At 52.3% G+C, this 16,258-nt stretch overlaps 1 protein-coding gene across 3 annotated transcripts in view; it reads left to right on the top strand.

The window, feature by feature from the left end:
* The first annotated feature begins 678 nt into the window (after positions 1 to 678).
* The window catches only part of BDKRB2 (bradykinin receptor B2), a 29,148-nt gene continuing 13,568 nt past the window's right edge, over positions 679 to 16,258 (top strand). For all 3 annotated transcript variants that reach the window (XM_034992231.1, XM_034992230.1, XM_034992229.1), the window contains exon 1: positions 679 to 1,520. The gene's annotated coding sequence lies outside the window, so the exon portion shown is untranslated. The remainder of the gene's footprint in view (positions 1,521 to 16,258) is intronic.

Below are 16,258 nucleotides of genomic sequence, written 5' to 3'. Positions count from 1 at the left end.
CCTAATGTGGTAGGACAGGCCAGTCCTCCAGGGCGTCACCTGAGTCACCCAGGCCAGGGAGGGACTTGACTCAAGTCTATGCAACCAGTCCACATGGCCACGTCAGGCGCAGATCCTGATACACCTTCCCGGGACTCAGTTTCCCTATCTCCAAGAGGACGGAGTGGAACTGGATCACTGTTTGTGGACTTGCTTCAGAGAAGGTAACAGGGAAAGGGGAGACCAGCAGGTGGGCTTCTGACCCTCCGATCTATTCCCCAATTCCACTTTATCTGGTCTCTTTTGAAGGAAAGGTTTTAAGACCTTAAAAATATATACATTGGAAAGGTCCTGCCTTGCAAGCTTTGAAGCTGCTAAGATCCGTAAGTCTCCAAGTCTCCTGAGTGAAGCCAAGACAACCAATCAGTGTTGAAGTGGGAGGAGACTGTTGCCAAACATCCCCAGATTCGTTGGGAGGGGGCACAAACCTCACAGGACGCCAGAAAACAAGACAGGGGAAGGTGCTCCTTCTCCAAAGTCTTTTCCACGTTTCTGCCACTTGGGAGGCCGGCTGCCTGTTTACACTGGAACTCGGACAGCAAAACAATCAGGTGGGGGAAGTAATGAGAAGAGCCAAACGTTGTGTTAGACAAACTCCCTCCCTTACACAGTAACCCAACTGCCGACCGCGATGCCAGAAGGAAGACTGCTAGTTTTTAGGGGTGACCCGCTATGCAATCCACTTTTCACATCCATGATTGCATTTAATTGAGAAAGGGGATAGTACGGCAGTTAAGCACACAGACTTTGGATCAAGTCTGCCTGGGTTCCTGCGAGGATTAGCTGAGTTCATCCATTTAGGTGCTTAGAAAAATGCCTGACACAGAACACAAGTTACGGATGGGTCAGGGCTGTAATTAATCCTCACCACTCCCCCTATGACACTTGTCATGCTCTCTGCTCCTCCCCCAGCTCAGAGAGGTTAAGCCACTTTCCCGAGGTCCTTAGGCAGGGAGCGTGGGGACGGGGATCCAGGACCTGCTGCTTTTGAGCACTGGACACCTTTGCCACCCTGTGGCTCTAAAGGGCAGCCAGTCTACACAATAGAACATTCCTTGGGCTGACCTGGAAATCTTCCATGTGGCTCACGGAGCTCTCAAGGCTCACAGGGCAGGCAGAGCCCCAGGTTGCGGCAGCTGTCCCAGCCTGGCCTCTGCAGGCGTGGGTTCTAGAAACTGTAGCCGGACTGGCCACCCCTGGTTGCTGGGCAGGAGCCCTGGGCTGGGCTGGAGGTGGAGGGAGGAAGTGCCCAGGAGGGCGGTGACATCACCACCCAGCCCTTGAAAGATGAGCCGTTCCCTCCACCTCTTCAGCTCCTAGGAGGGGTGAGGACATCAGGCAGCCCTGCCGGGACGGAGGGAGCACCCGAGGTGCCTGTGTGGCTCGCTCTGGACAAGGGGGCCCCCCGGGCAGGGGCTGGTCCAGTTGCCTCCCCACTGCCAGGAGGACAGGAGGTCCCAGCACAAGGAGAGAGCCTGCAGGTGAGTGTCCCAGGGGCTGATTTCTCGGGCTGGGGGGAAAGTTCCCTTCCTTTCCCAGTCCTGACAAGTAACAAGACGGGCTCCACGCAGGAGGAATGATCTTGTTTGTTCTAGGTTTGTCTTCCTCCTGAATGAGACAGCCATGTGTGTACTTGTGTGAACAATTTAGTGATTTGATTTTTATGGACTCTGGGTAGCTGCCTTGGACTTTGGCAGCAAGGAGCAAGCAGGGATGGCTGTGGGGTTTAGACTCTGGAATCCGGCTTTTAACTCACAGCTGTGCAGCTCATGAGCCCCGTGTGACCCTGGACAAGTTCCTTAACCTCTCTGAGCCTCAGTCTCTCTGTCTGCGAAGTACCCTGCTTGCTGGCTGCCGGGGTGGCAGGAGTTAAATCAGACGGCAGAGGGGAGAGGGTCTGTCAATGCTGCCGCTGGGAAGTGGTAACTCAGGCAGGCTGAAAGCCCCTCGGGTCCTGGTCCTGGTCCTGGTCCTGGCCCTGGTCCTGGCTGTCCAGGGCAGAGTGATAAACCTGGACACCGGTTCAGAGCCTGGGCTTGGCACGGGTTGGAGTCCCAGCTCTGTTCTCCTTCCCTGAGTAACGTTTTTGAGCAAATTATGTCCTCCAACCCCCGCCCCCATTTCCTGAGCATGAAGATGATTTGGCAGGGTGGTGGAAGGGTAGACATGGGCAAGTGCCTGCCTGTGAAGCCCCACAGCTGTGGTGGGTGCTCCGTGAGGGCTGCTGAGGGCAGGTAGCTGCGTGAGCCGGGGCTGGGTGGGCAATGGGCGTTGCTGTGGCGGGCAGGTTAGAATGTGCCTCCCTGAGTCACGGGCTGTCTCTGGTTCCTGCCCACAGGAAGCGGGAGCTCTGGCCCAGGTGTGGGGCACTGGGGGACCCTGGGCCAACCCTCTTGAATTCCTTCTCAAAAAGGGAGAAGGGCTCAGGCTGGGGCCAGGGTGAGCGACCCCAGAGGACACTGCCTGCTCCCTCTTCTTTGGAGGAACACCATCCTGTGACCTTCTAGGCCCCAGTGGCGAGCCCCACAAGCTTGAGGAAAGAGTGTGCCATTTCCCCTTGAGTGAGGTGGAAGGCAGGCAGGTCTGGGGAACTGCCAGGGGAAGAGGTTTGGGAAAACATTGAAAACAAGAAGGCTCCCATGCCATTCCCGCAGGCGAAACCCTAGGGCCCCATTCCAGCCCTGCCCTAAACTCACACAATCCCTGTGATCCTTTGGTCTTTGTTCCGGACAGGGGATGCCTCAGCCTCTTGGGGACTCTGGCCCTGTCACTCACACACAGGGGAAGGTTCCAATGACTGACTGAGCCTAGAGCGGGGGGAAGGGTCTAAGGACTTGGGATTAGACCAAATTTGAGAGATGCTGGCCAAGCAGGGACCATGCAGGGGAAATAGCCGTGCCACGTGGTCTCAGCTCACACAGTGACAGGGTCTGGCCCTCAGAGCGGGTCAGAGGGACAGTTTTCAGAATGAAAGCAGGGCTCTTCTCTCTCGGTTCACGGCTGACTCCCCTGCTGAGAACCGTGCTCCCCGTAAGGCAGGCTCTGGTCACTCTCTGCTGAATGACTGGATGGATGGATGGATGGATGGATGGATGGGTAGAATTCCTAAGTGACAGATGCCCATCTGAAAAGGCTACATACTGTATGATTTCAGTTATATGACATTCTGGAAAAGGCAAAACTATAGGGATTGTAAAAAGATCAGTAGCTGCCAGGGGTCAGGGGGAGGGAGGGGTGAATAGGCAGAGCACAGAGGATGTTTAGGGCAGCAAAACTGCTTTTATGAGGCTGTAGTGGAAGATACACATCATTATACATTTGATCTCACCCATAGAATGTACAAGGGAGCCCCGTGGACTTTGGGAAATAATGATATATAGGTATTCACTGTAGGAAACGTACCCCTCTGGCAGGGGATGTTGATCATGGGGGAGGTTGTGGGTATGTGGGGGCAGGGAACATATGGGAAGTCTCTGTACTTCCTGCTCAATTTTTCTGTGAACCTAAAACTGCCCTAAAAATATCGAGCCTATTAAAAAAAAAAAAAAAAGAGCACAAAGCAGATCTGTGTGTCGCTTTGAGGATTCAGAAGGCACTTAGAGTATCTCAAGACCATGAGCCAAATAATCAGAACCTACTAAGATTTGACAGCCTGAATGCATCACTTCCAACACGTACCCAGTCTAGGAATCCCCTGACCTGTGAGTATCTTTCTTAGTGCACATGCTTCCAGGGACGGGGAGCTCACTACTTCACCGGCCAGCCCGCTCCATCTCAGGAGAGTTCTATTGTTAAGAAGTCCTTCCTTACACTGGAGCTAAACTCCTCTCCCACCGAGCAATGATCCACTTTCTATTTCTTGGAGCTGGAGTGTACAAATTCTAGTCCTCGTAGGCCCTCTCTGAGCTAAACATCCGCAACTCCTTCATCAAGACACACTTTCTCTTGCAAACCCAAAGAGTCAGCTACCTCTTTGACTCTGTCATCAAAGTGGGATCTGGAGGATCCTGGAGGCTAGAAAAATATGAGCCTCCCCCCAAAAATCATCACAGCACAAAGCAGGGTGCAACACACACGAGCTCTGGGTTCAAATCCTGAATGTTTACTGGTTAGGGATGCTCTCTGAGACTGCTTTCTCCACGGTGCAGTGGGGATCATCCTTCCCATTTCTGAGGACCATGGTGAGGTGTAACTCAGATGGTGTTGGCGCGGTGTGAGCAGGCATCAGGCTCACTGCAGGTGCCCACCTAGCAGAGGGACGGCCTACCGGGGCAAGAACAGGGTCTAGGACCATCAGAGGTGTTGTCTTTGCCCTGCAATGGGGCCCCCGCATCTTGGGGATTCCCAGGGAAAAGAGCACCCCAGCATGCACGAGCTCATGTTCCCAGACAATGCATCCTTGGGTGGTGACAGCAGGAGCCCTGTCATACTTCCCTTCGGGGCTCAAACTTTAGGTTTCCAGCCCCCCCCACCCCCAACGCCTGTGGGCCTCCTGATCTCTGGGGCCTGTGGAGCGCTGTCAGGTGGGGCACAGAGAACTGGCTTCCAGACCCCAATCCAAACTCCCCAGACAGTAGAGAGACCTCAGACCCGTCATTTCGCTTCTCTGGGCCTCATGGGGCCAATTTGAAAATCAGCACTATCTGGACCGGACATCCCACAGGATGTTATAAACTGTAGAGTGCCTGTCACGTCACTGGTTGTTATTGTGCTGATCTGTACCTATGACCCAGTGTCCCTTCTTTCCTGAGGGTTCCCTGAGTGACCACACTCCAGCGTGGGCATTGCCTGACGGGGAAAGACTGGCCATTTCCAAACGTTGCTGCGCATCCGGTCATATGGAGGCTGGCTTCCTCCTCCCGCCACCTACAGACCCCAGGGTCCTCTCCTGGGACTCTAACTCCTCCCAGCTCCCGGGATTTTGATGCAGGTGGGCCTCTGTCCACATTTGGGAGACAAACAGCCTTAGCAAAGGGCTTTCTGAGGGGAGCACCCTTGAGGAGAAATCAGGCCCTGTCCCTGCCCAGGACTCTCCTCAGTGGATGTTGTTAAATGTCAGGTAGTAAAGTGGGGGTGGGAGAAGGGGCCTCTGGGCTCTCTTCTGACCAGAAATGTCCAGAAAAGAATGTCTAGAATGCAAGAACGTGGCGGGGGAGATGAAAAGCCAGACGAGGCAGGACCAGGGTGCCTCCACCCAGCACAGGTGGGCTCAGCAGGGGCAAAGGCCTGTGGACGAGGCTGTCTGCACAGATCATCTGTGGTGGCTGAAACAATGAGAAGCAGGGGACTCAAATGAACTGGGGCACGAGGGGCAATAGACCCGCATGGCAGCGATGCTTCGCCCCCTCCCTGCCCCCTCCCTGCCCCTCCTCCTCCTGGCTCAGAAGCCATCCATCCCACCCCCACTCCTCCCCAGCCAGGTGACCCAGGACAACCCCTTAGCGTCTCCTAGCGTTGGTTCATTCAGCTACAAATAATCATAGAACTGGAAACTTCTTAAAAGGAACCGGGAACTGCCTGTCCTGTCTGGTGCCTTCGAAGTGGGTGGTTGGCTTGTTAAATGCAACAGGGCGCCTGCGCGTCCGGGATGTGTCCATTCTCCTCCTCCAAGGACAGGTGCACACGCAGTGCTCTACACACTCAGAGGAGGTCTGGAAGGAGTGGGGGTGGGGTGGGGGGGAACCAGAGGGAGCGCTGCCCCTGGGAGGGAGCTCGGGGCAGGGCCAGAGCCAGGAGGCAGGCTTCCTGGCCACCGTATACACTTTCCTACTCTTCGAAATTCTTAATCTTGAGCATGCATATCCCTTTGCAGAATTTCAATATATATATACATTTTTTTTTTTTTAAGAAATTGAAGTGGAAAATAAGGAGACAAAATCCCCCAAGATGCCCACTCTCCATAGCCTGAGTCTGTCCTGCAGATGAAGGGAGGGGACAATTCACACATTGGCCCCAGCACCCAGGACCAGTGCAGGGAAGAGGCAGCCGGGGAACAGCAGGGACCCCCGGGTGGGGGGACAGGCCGGCCTTCTGGATCATTTGTGAGTTTTTGAGGAAGTGCGTTCGCTGAGCAGCTACAGTGTGGGGGCTCTGTGTTGGGCACCAGGGTGCTGCTGGGGACAAAAACTGCTTGTCATGCTCAGACTCTGGGGAGGAGTTTTTTTCTGGGAAAAAAAAAATCTTTTTTTTACTTACATGTGCATTCCAGCCAAATGAGAAATTAATCCCATCAAATAATCCAAGAAAGGGGAAGATGTTGTAGAAAAAAAATCAGTGTGATCAATGAATTAGTGCGATCAAGGAAACTGACTGAAGTCTAAGGTTTGGCTGACAAATTTGGCTGTAACGTAATTTGGAAGCTTAATAGCCGTTTAAAAAGAATGCTTAAAATTTTTTAGAAAATGATCATCATCTGGCAGAACTAAGCTGGTCACATCTGGGAGAAAGAACTTTCTTAGACTAGCATGGAGCAGGGCTGAGGGGTGCAAGATGACCCAGAGCCAGAGCCCGCAGCACCCGCCTGGCTGGTAGGGGCTGTACCAGGGGAGGCTCAGGCAGGCCTGGGGGGACATCAGTCTCTGCAGTGATAGTAAGAGGCATCTGGCCATCAGAAGCCACAGCCGTTAAACACTGGACCCTCTGAGTGTGGCTCTGGCCACCTAGAGAGAACAAGTGTCCCGAGGAGACCTCTTTGTCCCTACAGACTAATATTTGGGTGGTGAGTTGCCAGGCTTCATCTCTTGTGAGCCTCACCATGCAAGCCAGCCGCCCCCCAAAGGCTCTGGGCCACCAACGAGAGGGCACCTTTCAGCCCCCCAGCCCTGAGCATCAGGCCCCTAAGAGGGTCCCTTCCCGGGGAGTCCCACGGCAGCCATTCACAGACCTACATCTCTCGGCAAAGTCCACTCCTTTGAAGGTCTGTCTGGATGCTGAGAGCAGGCTTCCCCGAAGGCGGCCTCCAGCCAGCTGCGGTCCTGGGCCAGGGGGCCACATGGGGGATACTGGCCTGATGGCCTCCAGCCCAGCGTTCCGACCCAGGCGTGGCCAAGCGGTTGCTGACAGACGCAGAACAAGTCTCTGACTTCTCTGAGCTTCCCCTTTCTCACCCGCATCATGGCGTAAAGCCCACGGGCCACAGCCATCGTGCGGCTGATAGCCCAGGACGTGCAAGCAGATGCCACACAAGGCCACACTCCACCTGTCCCTGCCTTCCTGAGCCACTTACTGACGCTGCTCCAGGCTCACCAGCTCAGTACCTGCCCGCAAGGTACGCAGAGCCTGGTCAGAGAAACTCTCCCACAGCACTTTGCCTCTGTGACCCCTGGTGTCATCCCCAGAGGGCCCGGGACAGTCACACGCATGGCATCCTGAACCCAGAGCCAACGGCAGGGTCTCTACTCCGCCCCCCTTGGGCCTCTGTCACCACCAACAGATACACACACACATACCACACACGCCTTACACGTCACACGTAGACAGGGACACACACCACACACATGCACACTGCCTCTCTGTTGCCTACATGTCCCCGCATCTGGCTTGTGACACGTCTATCATGTCTGAATTGTCTTTGTGGGCAGGTTTCAAGTCCTTTCCCATGAGGGTCCCAGACCCGAGGGAAGAGGAGGGTGTGCCTACACGGGGGAAGAGGGAGCCGTGGGAGAGACGAGGCACAGAGACTGCCCAGTGCCACCTGAGATATAGCTCAGCCCCACCTCTGGGCTCCTCTGCCACCCAACACTCTCACAAGTATTCCTTCTGATGATCCCACAAGCAGGGACGCTCTCCCCACTTGAGAGTCAAGGAAATGTCTCTAGAGCCCAATCGGAGCTGATCAGAGGCCAGGCTAGGCTGGGACGTGGTCTGGCTCTTCCTATGAGGACATCACGCCTCCCTGGAGAGGCAACAGTATCAAGATAGGGACCCTTCAACCTGGGCGCTTCCCACAGTGGGACGTAATCCAAAAGCCCCAGCTGGGTGCTAACAGCCCTGATGGGGACACCTTACATGTCCCTGGCCATGGACCCAGGCTTACTGTAAAAATAAGTATCAGCCACGGGAATTTTCCTTGCAAATGGCCTGGGGAACTTCTTCCAAGAGTCTATTTGGACTGTGGTAACTGTGGCTGAGGGGGCAGAGGTGGGGCCCCGCGGGGCAGCCACCGCACAGAAAAGCCCTTACATCTGAGGGACAATGGAAATGACGATTATTCCTGAGGCAGGAAAGGGAGCTGAGGCTTAATGAGGTCCTGGGTGCCAGGGGTGATCCACTGGGGCCTCGCCACAACCTGCATGCTGGAGATAAAGCTCCTTGTCCTGTGAGTGGGGGGACCCAGGCTCAGAGAGGGGACCCCTCACTTGATATCACACCATTAACTCTATCATCCCAGGTCTTCCTTTACACAGCAAATCTGCCTCACATGTCCCAGCTGGCTGGACCTGAGGCAACCAGGGGAGGTAGTTGAATAACTGGGGGGACAAGGGAAGGCTGCAGGCAACATACAAACGAAGGAAAATCGAGCTGGCTTCAGGTGTTCTGCAGCAACAAATACACCTGACCCCAGAAAGCACCTACAGATTCAGGAGGGAAACGGGCTGTGATACTGAATGGTCCTCCATGAGCAAAGCCAGCAGAAAGACATGCTCAAATCTGAGAGGCTCACAAAACATGTCATCCCTGCAACTGTCATGGAAAAAATCACTCAAAGACATAACCCAGGCGACAGAGGCATGAATCAAGATCTAGAACAGAGGTTGGGGAAGGATTTGCTTCTGCCCTTTTCTTTTGTTTCACGGGGACCCCAAATTCAGGAAATCAGTCTGAGCCCTCTGACACTGAGGGCTTATGCCTGGTAGAAAACCGAATCTTCCCAGAACTTCCCTCAGCAGCAATTCATCTGGGTACTTTTCCCTGGGTTTTAGAAGCCCGCTGAATCCACCTGCTCATAGCTGGAGGCTGGGTAAACAGGAAACCACTGAAGAAACAGTTCATAAATACTTCAGACATTTCATTTTAAATGAAAACATGATTACGTGTTTATCAGTTTTTATGTAAGCAAGTCTTTTCCTTTGAACACAAGTTCACTGATTACCTTCCTTACATAAGCTAACCCATAATTCATTCCCTATGTTTTTAAAAATAGGAGAGGGGCGCCTGGGTGGCTCAGTCGTTAAGCGTCTGCCTTTGGCTCAGGTCATGATCCCAGTGTCATGGGATCGAGCCCCACATCGGGCTCCCTGCTCCACGGGAAGCCTGCTTCTCCCTCTCCCACTCCCCCTACTTGTGTTCCTGCTCTCACTATCTCTCTCTGTCAAATAAATAAATAAAATCTTTTAAAAAAATAAATAAATAAAATAAAAATAGGAGAAAACACTTAGCTTATTTAAATATCCTCATTACAAAAGTAATATATAATATATATCCTTCATAGAAAAACTGGAGGCTACTACAAAGAATAAAGAAAATGCAAAAGCAACCCAGGATCCCAGGCTCAAAAGCAAACACCATCAGTTAATGATTTGGTATTTTGCCTACCATGTTGCATATACAATTTAGTGTCCAGGGTTTTTTTTTTCTGCTTGACATGATATCAGAAATATTCTTTTTTTTTTTTTTTTTTTTTAAACTGTTTGGAGCATCATTTTTCCTAAAGGTTTATTTATTTATTTGAGAGAGAGAGAGAGAGAGAAAGAGAGAGAGCAGGAGCAGGAGGAGCAGAGGGAAAGGGAGAGAGAGAGAATCTCAAACAGACTCCCTGCTGAGTGGGGAGACCAATGCAGGGCTCAATCTCACGCCCCTGAGATCACGACCTGAGCTGAAACCAAGAGTCTGACACTTAACAGACTGAGCCAGGAGTCCCTGGAGCATCATTTTTAAAATATTTAACTAATTTCCTGGTCCTAAACATTTTGGTTTTTCTTATTTTCCTCTTCTGAGTGCATGTAGCTTTTCCTGTCCTTTTGATTCTTTTCAGAAATACCAAGCAAAAAGGAAACGGAATTTTTTAGGTTCTTGATTTGCTTCACCGAATTATCCAAACTGAATTTTCTGGAGACAGGTTTGGGAACCACTCCACCCTCTCCTGCCTGACTATGTTCAGAGGAGATATCCAAGCCACATCTGCTGCCTTTCTCAGTCTGAGACCAGCCCATTAAACCCTTGCAAGTCAGATTGTTTTTACGTTGTATTGGGGGCCTCCAGGCAGCCAGAGATGGAGACGGGGGGATCTGGCATCTCATCAGATGCAAACTCTTACTAATAGCAATCCTTACTGAGAACCTATTAAAAACCAATCCCATTTCCCCAGTAAGGAAACTGAGGCTCAAAGGGGCTAAGGAACCGGGCAGTAAGCAGGGACACAGGACCATGGCCCCCGTTTCTCCTGCGGCAGGCTTCAGAGCAGTGTGTGGGGGAGGGTGAGCAGTTTGGAAACGGCCTCTGCCTAGCATAGATGCACAATGGGCCAGGTGGGGAATTTCAGGGGCTTTTGGTTCTAGTCCCCAAACTGGAAAACACAAGGGACGAGACAAGCTCGTGCACGTCAGAAATTCTCCTCGATCCCGACTCAGGAAGTGGGAATTTTCCACCTGCTTTAGCACCAGAAATGATGAACCCTGGGGTCCTGCACAATCCCCCACCCCACCCCAACCCAGCCAGGTCTGCAAAGGTCTCAGAGCCCTGGGCAAGGTTGCAAGACCCCTCAAGGCAGCTGAGCTGCAGACCACGGGTCCTGAGCAGGGTTGCACAAAGAGATAGCAGTGCTCTGATGTTCGGCCCCCTTTCTCCATCCTACCCCACCCCACCCCAGCCGCAAGAAAAAGGCAGCCCGGTGGGTTAAAATAAATGCAGACATTGGTCTAAGGCACTTAGATTTACTCTGCACTTCATAGCTGGGTGGTCTTCTGGGGGTTAGTGACTTCTCTGAAGTTCATTTTCACCCAGAAATCAGATGGCGTCACACCCAATGTAAGCCTCTCCCAGTGTTGCTTGGAGAATTAAGGGAGATCAGGTCTGTGAATCACCTGACATAGAGTTGACAGCTCTAGGACCTTCACATCATACAAATTTCATATATGGTCTCAAACTGGAAAGGCCAAGGAACAACAGGGCCGTCGCATTGGATTAGGCAGATATAGGTAGTTGTAGGGCATCATTCTGTAGAATTTAAGGAATCTTGGTCCAAATACACCAAAAACACTGCCCAGACTTAACTTGAACACTTCCAGTGACAGGAAACTCACTACTGCAAAAAGCAATGCAATTCGGCAAAGATTCAATCAGCCACCCTACACTGCCAGGACCAGACATTCAGAGAAGTAAGGACCCTGTCCTGTGCCCAAGGGACTGACCATATGGCAGTCGGGATGGCTGAAAAGACAAAGGAAAGTGTGTGTGTGTGTGTGTGTGTGTGATCTGAGCCTGTTTTGTTGTTTATTAAAATGAGGACAATACTATGAGCCCCCCTCCTTCTTACAGGACTGAGGGGAGCCCAAGGACACAGGAGCACTTCACACAGCGTCCCAGGCCTGGCTCTGCCACCAAACTGCTGAGGCTCAGTTTCTTCATCTGTAAAATGGGGCGATCAGTGCCGACCTAGCATTGTTGTGAGGGTTAAATGAGTTACTATGTGTTACGTGCTCAGAGCCGAGCGGGCACCCGGCAGATGGTACATGCGTTTGCTGTCAACGTCACCTTCCTCATCCTTATCCGTCCTTCCGACAAATATCTCTCCCAAGCGTCTGCTGCGGACCAGAGCCAATGCGTGGAGGTGGGGGTCCAGGGGAGGGGAAGACAGAACCATCTCCTGCGCTTCCAGTGCCCCGTCCCCCACCCCCCGCCACCGACCTGGCAGGGAGAGAGACCGTTAAGGTTGCTGTGTGCACAGAGTGTGCTCAGACATAACGGGCACACAGGGGCTGGGGGCCTCTCTGCAGGGACAGCTCAGCTAGGTCTCTGCAGGCCTCCTGGAGGAGGTGACACGAAGCTGGATCCGAAGTATGAACAGCAGTTGGAAGGGCTCCTCGTAGACTGGAAAGTGGGCAGGGAGGCAGAGGGGTAGACCTCTAACCAAGGCGTGCCCAGAGCCAGTGATTAAACTGGGAACCCTGCGAGCTCATTGACACATCACATCGGGCTTGAAATCAGCCCTGATAGGGATATTTTCACCACGAAAATCTGCACCCCCCACCACCACCACCAAGAGCCAGCTATTAACATCACTGGCACACCGCACCCCTGCTTCTGGCCCTGCACGGTTGGCTGAACAAGCCCACCACCCTCATCGGGACGGGTGTCCCAAGGACTAAGGACAGGACATCGGGAGCCACCCTTCCTCCTGCAAGCCGTCCTGGGCAAGTCCGAGGGAACGGCAGGAGTATTTCCTGAGCAAGTGCTCACTGGGAGCCCACCCCACACCAGGGGCTGGCCAGGGGTCCTGTGAATCGGTCCCTGGGGCAGCTCAGGATGAGTGCGGGGGAATTTTCTCAGGCACAAGCTTTCCTGACCAGGACAGACAGAACCTGGATTTTCTGGGGCTATAAATTGGCTACAGAAGCCAGACATGGCAGGAAGCTGACAGAACTTTGCATCAGGAGATGAAGAGGCAGGAACAAAAGAAACCATTAAGGTTTTGTTCATGCCTGCCTTCTGAGGAGATAAGGGATCACCTAGATCCTGCAGGTGGAGGCACCACAGGGGACTGCCCCCTCCCACCCCCCACCCCCCCCAATGGCTCCCAGCCTCCCTCTACAAGCCCCTTCAAAGCCACTGACCCACACCTCACCCCCTCCGGAGTCCATCCTGTCGGGCATCTCCTGTCGGTCCATCCCCTCCTCCCGCCTCTCCCCCTTCCTCCATCTCCCCCCCCATCTCCTCCTCCACCTCCGATGCCACCAGCTCTCCTGCCTGGCTGCCTCAGCCCCCTGACTCTCTGCCTCCCAACTAAGGGAAGCCCCCAAGCTCTCCAGAGTGATGGTGCCAGTCACACCCCAACAACACCATGCTTCGGCTGTTCAGGCATCCGAGTGCAAAAGCCATGAAGATGAGACCTACATGTGAAAGCTCTATGGTTGGGGTCACCTGGTGCGATCACGTCCTCCAGGAAGCCTCCCGTGCTCTGCACCCTTAGGCATACGCCAACCACGTGGGAGATTCCTGAGGGCATGGGCTGGCTCTAGTTTACCGTTACAGTGACACTATAAAGAAAGACCAGGGCTCAAATCCCAGCTCCCCGGGGCACTCATTGTGTGAGTCTGGCCTCTCTTTTCTCATCTGTGAAATGGGGACAGTAGTAGTACCTCCATCTGAGGTGATTGTGGATTTCCTAAATTGATTCATGGAAAGCACTCAGAGCACTGCTTAGCGATCACAGTAAGCCCTACCAACTGAGGCTAGCCTATGTCCTGGCATACAGTTGGCACTCCTAAACTGAGGGAGTGAGTGATAAACAAAGAAGAGCTTATTCATTACATACCGAAATGATATTTTAAATATACAGACTTAAAAATATATTACTTTAGCCTGCTTCTTTTTCCACTTTTTTTGTCGTTGTTGTTTTTCAAATGTGGCTACTAGAAAATTTAAAATTACTTCATTAAAATGAGATCTCTATTGGACAACACTTCTCTAGGCTGTGGGAAACCAAAGAACCAACACCCAGGATTCATGAACAAGTGAACTGAAAGGAAGAGAAAGAGTGAGAAATGTCAGGAAAACCTATAAATTAAAAGAAACAAAAGAGACATATGAATCAATGCAATATGTAAAGTAACTTGGGTTCTGATTCAAGAAAAAAACTGTAGGGCGCCTGGCTGGCTCAGTAGGTAGAGAATGTGACTCTTGATCTCAGGGTGGTGAGTTTAAGCCCTGAGTTGAGTGGGGAGCCTACTTAAAAAAAAATGAAGAAAAAATAACTTGAAAAAAATATGACATCATGAGACCATCAGAAATTGGAACAGCGCCTAGAGAGTTGATGCTAGTAAATTATTGTTGATTTCTTGTAGATGCAATAATGGGTACGCAGTGACGCTTCTTGAAAATAGTCCCTATCTGTTAGAGACGCACCCTGAAATATTTATGGAATAAAGGGTCAGTGTGTGAGATCTGCTTTAAATCTTACAGGAGAGGTGGGGTGGGTTTTGGTGTGGAAGAAACAAGATTGACTGTGAGTTGGTGCTCATGGAAGCTGGGTGATAGGTACATAGAGTTTCATGATGGTAACCTGTCGGCTTGTGTATATTTTCAAAGCTTTCCATAACAATAAGCTAAAAAACAAAAACAAAAAGACAAACCTGGGGCTCTGCCTGGGCTCCAATCCTGGTGGCTCCACCTTGCTAGCTGGGCCTCAGTTTGCTCCTCTGTGAAATAGGCAAGTAACAATAGTCCCTACCCTGCAGAGGATGATCTGTACTGGGAGTTGAAATGTGCAAAGAAAATACATTTATTTTGCAGGTGCTTTACACATCATCACCAGTCTTCACAATACCCTTTCTTTGGGAGGTTATCCCCATTTACCCAAGGGGCTAGGTCTCCTGGCGCAGGTCATCAGCCAGACAAAACCAAGACACATCCCTGGTTACCCACGTCCATGATGTCAATACCTGTGTCGGGGACTCACGGCCAACTTTTCCCATCCTCTCTGCTTCTCCGGTCTCGGGAGACTCAAGGGCCATTCCTTTGCAGTTCAACACAAAGAAACACGCTCCCCTTCCACTCCTTTCTAGAAAAGGTGTAACACAAGGCCAAACCTGGAGCTCTGCGATTCATTCTGAAGGTTGACTCCCTGGGTTCCAAAGGGCTCCACCTCCCGAAGCAGAACTGGGCAGAGGGCCACAGTCCCAGTGCAGGGGCCAGGCTCGGACTTGACTGTGGCTTTGTCTTGGGCAGGCCTGGCAGGCGGGGCCAGGCCCCGGGCTCCTCAGATACAGGCAGGCAGGGAGACATGCTTCCTGGTGAAGGGGAGCTTGCTAAGACTGACTCATTCCATCCTTCTCCATAAATGCCTTTGGATGCCAGCAAGTGAGAAGATGAGCCCCTGAAACAGCACTGTGCTGGTCCCCCTACCCCTGCTTGCATGTTTCCCCACGGCAGCCCATTTCCTCTTCAGGGACATGGTTGTGCAGTGGTCTCCAGAACGATCTATTACATCTGCTTTATTGTAATCGTGGAAATGAGGTCCCAGAGATGACAAGGCACTGATCCAAGGTCACCTCTGGCGCTCAGCGACAGAGACAGGAGATGGTCCTTGAAGGATGGCACCAGGATGTGGCTTGCTGTCCAAGTTCTTTTTCTCCTGCTCAGTGTGTCTGTGCTCTTCCCCCCTGTATCTCACGCTGAACATGACAAGCACATGGGGAATAGAAGGGTGCTGAATGAACAAATGAGCAGGAAGTGAAGGCTCAAGAGAACAGGGTCCTTTCAGAGCCAAGATCTCAGACGTCACAGCAAGCAGGAAAGCACAAAAGTCCACCTGCTCCGAATTGGGGGTTCTCCACTGTGCCTCTCGCACGCACCTGCAGCAGGGCCCGGACCACTTCGTGCCACGACGGGTTGTTTTTTCTCTGCAGCTGGCTCCAAGTCTCTGTCTATCCCTGAAAGTACAGTTTAGCCTCCTCCTCATGTTGTAAACCAGCTGCGTGGGAAGACAAGTCACGGTACACACCTGCTTAGGGCAGAAGAGCCAGGCCAGTGGCCAATGTGGCTAAGGCCCCCGGTCAGCTGCCCTCTCCTCCCGCCCCAGCAGACCCACTGCCACCCCCGGGCCACCAGGACCCTCTGGGAGCTAGAGAGTCTGCAGAAGAAATGAGCATTCTTCGGCACACCCAAACCTGAGCCTTTCCTGAGGAATTGCTTTTCTGGAAAACACACTCCCTCTGGACCCACAGCCTTCCTTTCTTGCAAGGCTCTCTTGCAAGGATTTCTATCTCCTCCCTTTATAAATTATTTACGTGCACATGACATCAACCCTGGAACATACAGGAGAGTGGAAAGGACTCTCAGGTCTGGGGTGTGCCTGCCACACCATTGCACGGGCTAGGGGTGTGAGGCTGGGGTTTTTAAACATGTTCACAATCAGACAATATTAGCACCCAGCTCTTTCTTCTACGTGGGATGGGGACAGCTGTGGGGCTAGGGGTGTGAGGCTGGGGTTTTTAAACATGTTCACAATCAGACAGTATTAGCACCCAGCTCTTTCTTCTACGTGGGATGGGGACAGCTGTGG

The sequence above is a fragment of the Mirounga leonina genome, unplaced genomic scaffold (assembly GCF_011800145.1).
Source record: "Mirounga leonina isolate KUSES-001 unplaced genomic scaffold, KU_Mleo_1.0 Mir_82, whole genome shotgun sequence".
Taxonomy (NCBI): domain Eukaryota; kingdom Metazoa; phylum Chordata; class Mammalia; order Carnivora; family Phocidae; genus Mirounga; species Mirounga leonina.
This window is presented reverse-complemented; position numbering and strand designations above follow the sequence as displayed.